We start from the raw sequence: 7673 nt of genomic DNA, 5'->3' as shown, positions 1-7673 counted from the left end.
GGCTTGCCATCAGGGCTTTTAAAGGTGAGGGGTGAATGGATCACTATTCATGCAGTGCACTCATGGCCTGAGCATCCATAGATGGCCCCTAAAGGGTACAGAGTGTTATGACTAAATTATGAGACTTATATTACTCATTCCATACCACATGTTCAGTTTGGATGGACATAAACAGTATTAAACTGATTACGGGAGATAGCGGTGACAAGGATCTCTCAGGTCTGATGCGAAGATGCATGGCAGCCTCCTTGCGGTAATACACTCTGACATGCAATATTTCTCCAGCAAATATGCAGTGCTAACAAAAATGATAGTTTTGTGCACTTAAGCAAATTATGTGTTGATTACATCTTCCTGATATTGCTGAAATGAAATTCATTTTATCACTGGTTAACAGGGTATTACACCTAATAAGAAATCCTTCCGGGATTAAAAAAAAAAAAAAGCATTTAGTTGTGTGTCAATAACAGGAAATGATGACATATGGGTAAACATTTTGCCAGCATTGCAGCTTTTCTCTGTGGCAAATAAAATGAATACCAAAAAACAATTAATTTCATCTGAAGGGAGGTCAATTTGTTTTAACCCTCGCTGAATGAAGTGGCAGAGAGAAGAGGCAAAAGGGATGCCGGAGGTTAATACCTTGTCTTGAAAGCCAACATGGATCATTATTTCACAGCCTTCTATTACCTGGTTACACATGTATGCTTTTATGTCAGCACATTATTAAAAGTGCCTGCTTTGCTGGCCTGATGCTTACCTCACCACGGGGCCATCTAGGAAAGATCGCACTTAGGGAAAAAAAGTTATTGGAAAAGCTTGCATTCTTTCTCTGCGGATTGTGTAACCTCTCAAAGGGCCATGATGAATGCAATGTGCTTACATTTGGGATTTGAATCTGGTTCTGAATCTGCAGAAAATATACAATTTACTTGTGCGTTTTTAATTTCAAGGTATAATTGAACATCTTGCCACTCATCAGACATCAACCCATTTTTTTGTAAAGCCAATAGAAAATCATTTGACATGCAAAATTAGATATGACATGTCACAAAATCAATTCCATTCATGAAGTGGAGCTACTCAGTCTGTTGCTTTTACTTTCATTCTCAGGGTGCTCATTAAAACAGAGAGAGGAGAGAGAAAGTCTCATGGGGGCAACAAAAATACCATAGCTGGTTCCTTTTTAAATCATTTGTTTGTTATTATTTAATATCTCCTGAAATCCAACAGCACATTTGGGTGATGAAACTTCTGACCTTCACTTTACAGTTGACTCTCCTCACTGTAGAGCTCATTAGTGAGCCATCTAATCTCATTAGACAATGCTGGGTTAAGGTGGCACCGCGACAAATAGCCAGCCTCTCTCTCTCTCTCTTTGCTTTGGACCAGGAGCAGAAACAGGTGTGGGAGCGGGCATGTGAGTCTGGGACAGGAGGAGTCCTTGCTAACCCTTCTCCTCTAATTGCTGTGAATGCCAGTATGCTTGCTATCTGCTGCCTTTCATAACAGTTGGTGTTTGGCAAGAGGCTTTTATGTTTGTTTTAGCTGATGATTTGCTGCTTATTGTGTCTCTGTCAAAGGAATACTTTTGCATCTTTAGTTAAACTGAAATGTGTCCGTCCCCCGTGGATGTAGATGCCAACTGCTCCAAGATGTGTTACAGTGAAACAGCCACTTTTGAAACTTCTAGCTACAATCTGATGTTGATTTATTTTTTCTGCAACTATTTACGTGAAACTTCTGCACACAGAGAAAGAGACGGAGGCACTGCAGCGCAGCTGTGGGGATTAAACAATGTATGAGAAGCTCTACCGGTTTCACCAACTCCTTAGGCTTTAAGCATATAGGACTAGTTATTTCCATGCTGACAACCAATATAATCATATTTTGGCTTGCTGTAACACCTTAAAGTCTTAAATCATTCATATCATTTCCTGTTATATTATACTTGAGCTTTGTTCTGAAGTCTAATCTGTATAACAATAAACTGGTTTTCTGATACACCTCATTGATATTTTTCACTCTCGACATCAGACAACCCCAGCTCCAAACTTTCACTCCTCTGTCTGCACATTTTCTCTGCAAGGCTCATATTCCAGATCATGTGGAGCCGTATTTATTGTCGCAGCTTATTTAAATAATCACCGGCATGTCAACGTACATTATGGCCCTCTGTCAAGGTAATAACACATTGTCATTGCTGTTGGGAGGCAAATATTAAACCATAGATCAATGTTTAACAATGATAATGGACTGGATCTGCATGTTCCCGTTTCCATTTCAGTTGGCCTTTGGCTATATTAGAATAATTTAATGCTCCAAATAATGTGAAAAAGGGCTGTTGTTATTATTGCTTTTTGATAAATAGTTAAGGGAATCTGTGTTACATGTATCACTGAATATGAGGTTGTTTGCATGTGACAGCCTCTCTCAGACTAAGATGTTAGTGTGACATTGCCTTTGTAGAAACAGAAACAAGGAAGGAAGCATATATAATACAGTGGTTTCATCAGAACGCTGCCTCAAACAGTGAAGCTATGAGAGCAGAGTGAACCAAAACAGTAAAGATGTTGCCAGGGACGTCATTAGGATTGAAAGATCTAATCTTACTTTATTAGAACTACACTTATATTAACAACCAGTGAAGAAGCCAAGATGTTAACATGTAAAAAGCGACAGACATGTTCTCTTCTTCCATTTCTCCTCTGTTGAACAAAAGTAAATGTAATGTTAGCTGGTAGAGACATCAAAGCTGCATGGGGAGAATTTACTTAGGCCAGACTGTGCTCCTGCTGAGTTCTTCTGTAGGATATGACCTAAATGCTATCCAGCTGCTCATGTAAATGTGTGATAAAGTAATACCATATCTAATTCCTCTCTCTATTTGATAAGTAGCTGGTCCTAAAATGCTATTTCATTGCACTAATTACTGTTTCTGCCCTGTAGATTGGTTCAGTCAGAGAGATTTTGCTCTTTAGTTTTGCTTGCATACTGGCATGCAATAAATACTTAAGTTAAATCTAATAATTATTTTTCTTCTTATTATTTGGGGGTGAGGGGGTGGGGGTGGGGGGTGGACTCAGGACCATTTTAGGGTAGCTTCATCCCCCCCTACAATAGGCCTAATGACGTCCTTGTCTGAAACTGTGAAAGACCCATATTAAACAAGTTTTTGTGTTGATGGAATATTGCTCCTTTAAGTAAGCCAATTATGAGTGATAAGGAATAAAACCTATGTCAAGATACAATTAAGGGTAGTATCAAAAGCGGGTCCTTTCTTTCTTTGTCACCTATTTGGTGTGTCATTTATCAAAAAATGTTTACATAAAAATGTATCACCTGACATTTTGTAGATACATAAATAAATACATGTTACTAAAATATACTATACTTTTGCTGACTGGGATAGGTTTAGAACAGTGGGTCTTCTAATCCCATATGGGCTGGACCAAACAAATTTTAGTAGAGACACTCATTCCAGGTAAATGCACATACACACACACGCTACACTTCCTTCCCATGGCTAGGTCGTGATTCTGCTCAGGGTTCAATGAACCATCAGTTGGAAAAATCTCCCCGGCTGATCCTGAGTCAGTAAGTGTTGGGTGGCAGGCCTGCAGTGTTCGCCCCTAGGATTCCTTCTTAGATCAGCTGTTGCTAGCTGAGCCAGCAGCTAACAGAGCCCTGGGGAGCTCCAGGTGGGTCTGATTAGCTCTCCACGGAAGAGAAGGGTCAAGGGAAGGCAGTTCGGGTTACCTTTGCAGAGGAGGGAAGCAAAAGGAGAGGGAAAAGTTGGAAAGCAGTGTGCGTCAGACAGGCAAATGAGTGGTTGCGGGGCAGTGAGTGGAGAATTAGACACATGTCAGCCCAAGGTCTCAATTTTCCCGCAATCAGCATGACACCTGGCCTTGTCTTAATTGGTCAGGATACCTCACCTAATCCATCGCCTGTCCTCCTCGGTGTCTGGAGCCCTCTAAGCTCCATTCAGCAGTGAGGCGAATGGACAAAAGCCAGGGATGAAAAAGAGGCCTCCCTTTGAGGCCTAATCCAATTAGATAACTGTTAGAAAACCGTGAGTAGAGTTTCACGTCCCTTAAAAGTAGACACGAACTCTTGCAACCTCTGTGACCTTGGAGAATGCCATCTTGTTAAGAGTCGCAGCAGGGACCCCTATCCCCCTCTCTTGATCTCTTTGACCAGAGGGTGTTTGTGTGTGTGTGTGTGTGTGAGTGTGTGTGTGTGTGTGTGTGTGTGTGTTTGAGAAAGAGACCGGGAGAGGGATAAACGGTCCTGACTCATATAGCAGCTAGTCTAAACCTCATCCAAGTCTAAAATAGATCAGTATCTGAAGGGCCTCTCTTGATAGTTGTGCAATGGCGCTTGTGTTTGTTTTTTAGTTTAAACTTAATTAACTCTTTAATACTCTTATGTAAACACAACAAAACAAAATAAAACAAAACAACACAAGAGTCACTCCAGCATATAAAAGTACAGAAACTGCACTATAGGGACCCATCTGATTTATTCATATTTACAGAATCATGATTGCCTTAGGTTATATCTTTGCCAGTAAATACATGAATATGTATTGCTGCTTTTTGAGACATGCAATGACTTACATATTTCCCACACAGCTCCCATTTTTATTCATGCAAAAACGTTTCAGGCGCTGCATTAAAAAAATCCAGTTGTTGTTTTTGAAACACATCGAAGTATCGTAAACTTGTGATGTGTCCTGCCAAAGTGCCGTGGCCTCGGAGACTGCCCCTAAATGTTTCCTAAAGGGGGCCAACGGCTGGCCCTCGTAATACCACATAATGTCCCTGCATAGTGATCAAACAATGAAATTTAATCAGTGGCCTCCAGTCTGCTTCCCATAAAAATGTGTTCTCTAATATAAAGTTCATTTCTATGAATATTAAAGCAGCATATCATCTGTTGAATATTTCATTTGATCTCCACCTTTAATAATGCAAAATGAAGAATAGAACATTTGCCCCTTTTCCTATAGATGATGACTTTGTCCACTATTGAATATATATCACATACTGCATTACAAGCTCTGGTGTCTTTTATATAGGTGTAGTAAAAAAATGGCACCTCCTGCAGTGGATATTATCCCACAGCTTAGGGCGTTTTGGCTGTCATTGAAATGTAGTGAATCAGAATGACGAAATGTTTAAGGAAATGTCTAAAGTGAAGCATTGCTCGACACCTGCTCACTTTAAATGTTTATTGGAGTTAAGTTAAGAGGATATTGAAGGCACTGTAAGAAATAAAGATACTAAAATGTGAGGTAAGGGCTGCACAAGCCCTGTGCACAGCTTTGGATGCTTATCTAGTATAATTGTGTGGCAATGTAAGGATGCAAATGAAGTGTGTAGACATGGCAACCCTGTTGGAAAAAGCCTTGAGGCTGTCTCCCCTTTGTTTCCTTCCCCTCTCAGCCATGTCCTAATTGTATTATCCTCATCATTTTAGTTATTTGCTTCTCTCTCGTTTTCTGTCTCCCTTCTCTGAATGTCTTTGTATGGCACAGTCATCAAGGTGATAATTGCATTGCCAGTCCCCAGTAAGAGACGTTCTTAATTATTTCAGCATTAGGCGGTAGTTATACAGGCTATTAATGCTTGACTTCGCAATTATATACTTTGTTTGATTGCATTTTATCAGCAGGATACAATGGGCTTATTTGCGACTGACAAGAAGAGCACCACAGTTTTATACAAAGGATAAGTGATGTGACATTCCCTGTATGGCTTCCATTCACATGCAAACATCACATGTTGCGTTGAAGTGCTTTTAATCTCACAAATAGTCCACACATGAAAATCATTGTGTGGGCAACTGAATGAGCTGTCAAACCATGAAAATCAGTTTTGGTCAGTCTGCGCTTTTGAAGATGATGCCTGCTTCGCCAGTCTCGTCCTTTTAAAATCTTCGAGTCATTATCCAGTTGAGGCTGATCTGAATTGTTGACACCTCCTTTGAAACGTTTTGCTCTTATGCTCAAGTTTTATGTGCCGAGGAGTTGTTTGACCCTTTGTACTTCATTATTAGCTGATGTGGCTTCTCTGTATCATTCCTCGAGTATCTGCAATCTTAGTAACAGTAACACACTTAAAATATGTTGCTAATAAGTGACATTATTTTTTATATGCTGCTTTATAATGTGATTCAGGCCTAATTACACTGTGGTATACACCTGGCACTAGTCCCCACTACCACATTCCTCTGTCTTTAAAGTCTTGGCCCAGACATCAAAGCTGCCTGGTTTTGATGATATTTTGGCACTGGTCTGTGTTGGCTGCAACTTAAATGGGATTAGAGTGTTGCACGTTAAAAAAAGGGTGCTGCTCTTCATATCAGCATAACAGGATATTATTATAAGAACTTTTCAATGTCAAAACTTATAGGAAAAATTGTAACATATTGAAGGAAACGACAAAACAGAAAATGTCCAAAGAGTTGTTAAATGTATACTGCACATCATTTAGAAATATGTCATTAATACCTCCATCTTCAGCTTTTCTACTCCATCAATATTATAGATATACTGTATTGACCAGGCTAGATTTAGCACATCCCCTTTAACAGGCCAGTCAAGTGCACGTCTTTGGACAGCACCTGAACTGAATGCTGTTTGCTTGCCAACATTATTACAAGTTAAATTGGGTTCAGATATTGCTAGTCAGCGCACCAGATGTCAAATTCAATAAAAAACACTTTTCATGACACCTGATGGTGTGGGAAGAACAGAAAAGAGAAGTGTAAAAGCCAGTATTCAAATGAAAAGCGAATTCAGTACACGCTGTTCACAGATGTGCATTTACATTGTTTGCAAACTGCCAATTCGTTGCTTATTCTGTCTTTAATTATTGTCTGTAACTGCCAAGCTGTGCAAATTTTTGGCTCTAATATTGATCCAAGATGAAGCTGGAAGAGCATTACTTAGGAATCATGAACTACTCTTGCGACGTTTGGTAATTTCTGGCCACTGGAGGGTAGCAAGAACGCAAAACAAGCTCTTACAAACATGATATAACATTGTGTCTGTCTATGTCAAACTGGCATGGGTTGTGCACGGCCCAGGACCGGAGGGCTCTGCAGCGGGTGATTAAAACTGCTTGGAAGATCATTGGTACCCATCTCCCGAGAATCAGTGATATGGGTGAGATACAGCTGCCTCAACACCAGACTGCAGAGCAGATTTTTCCCTCAAGCTATAAAACTTTTAAACTCAAATTCATCTTCAGCACTGCTCCATTGGATATAGTTTATTTCTATTGTATTTCTGTTTACCATGTTATGATTGCTTTTGCATTACTGTATATTGTCTAATACGTAGAGGAAGGGACTTAGAAGCTTAGAAACTTTACAAGATTCAAATAATGCCAGGAAAAACATTTACAAGAAATCTTTCATACCGTCTGCAATAACCACTCTGAACAAAAACATTGTACAGCTGCTGTTGTAATGTAGGTTTTAATTGTGCGTTTGAAGTATGTGTTTAAATGTATGTTTTTAAAGGAGCCTTGTCGAAGGAGAATTTCTGTCACCTTTTTTTTGGGACAGACAATAAAGCTATCTATCTATCTATCTATCTATCTATCTATCTATCTATCTATAAACCTACCAATCTACCTGTCTACCTACCCACCTACCTACCT

The sequence above is a fragment of the Micropterus salmoides genome, unplaced genomic scaffold (genome assembly GCF_014851395.1).
Source record: "Micropterus salmoides isolate LMB-PRFRI ecotype aquatic unplaced genomic scaffold, ASM1485139v1 Ms_hic_scaffold_3312, whole genome shotgun sequence".
Lineage (NCBI taxonomy): Eukaryota > Metazoa > Chordata > Actinopteri > Centrarchiformes > Centrarchidae > Micropterus > Micropterus salmoides.
Note: the sequence above shows the minus strand (reverse complement) of the source record.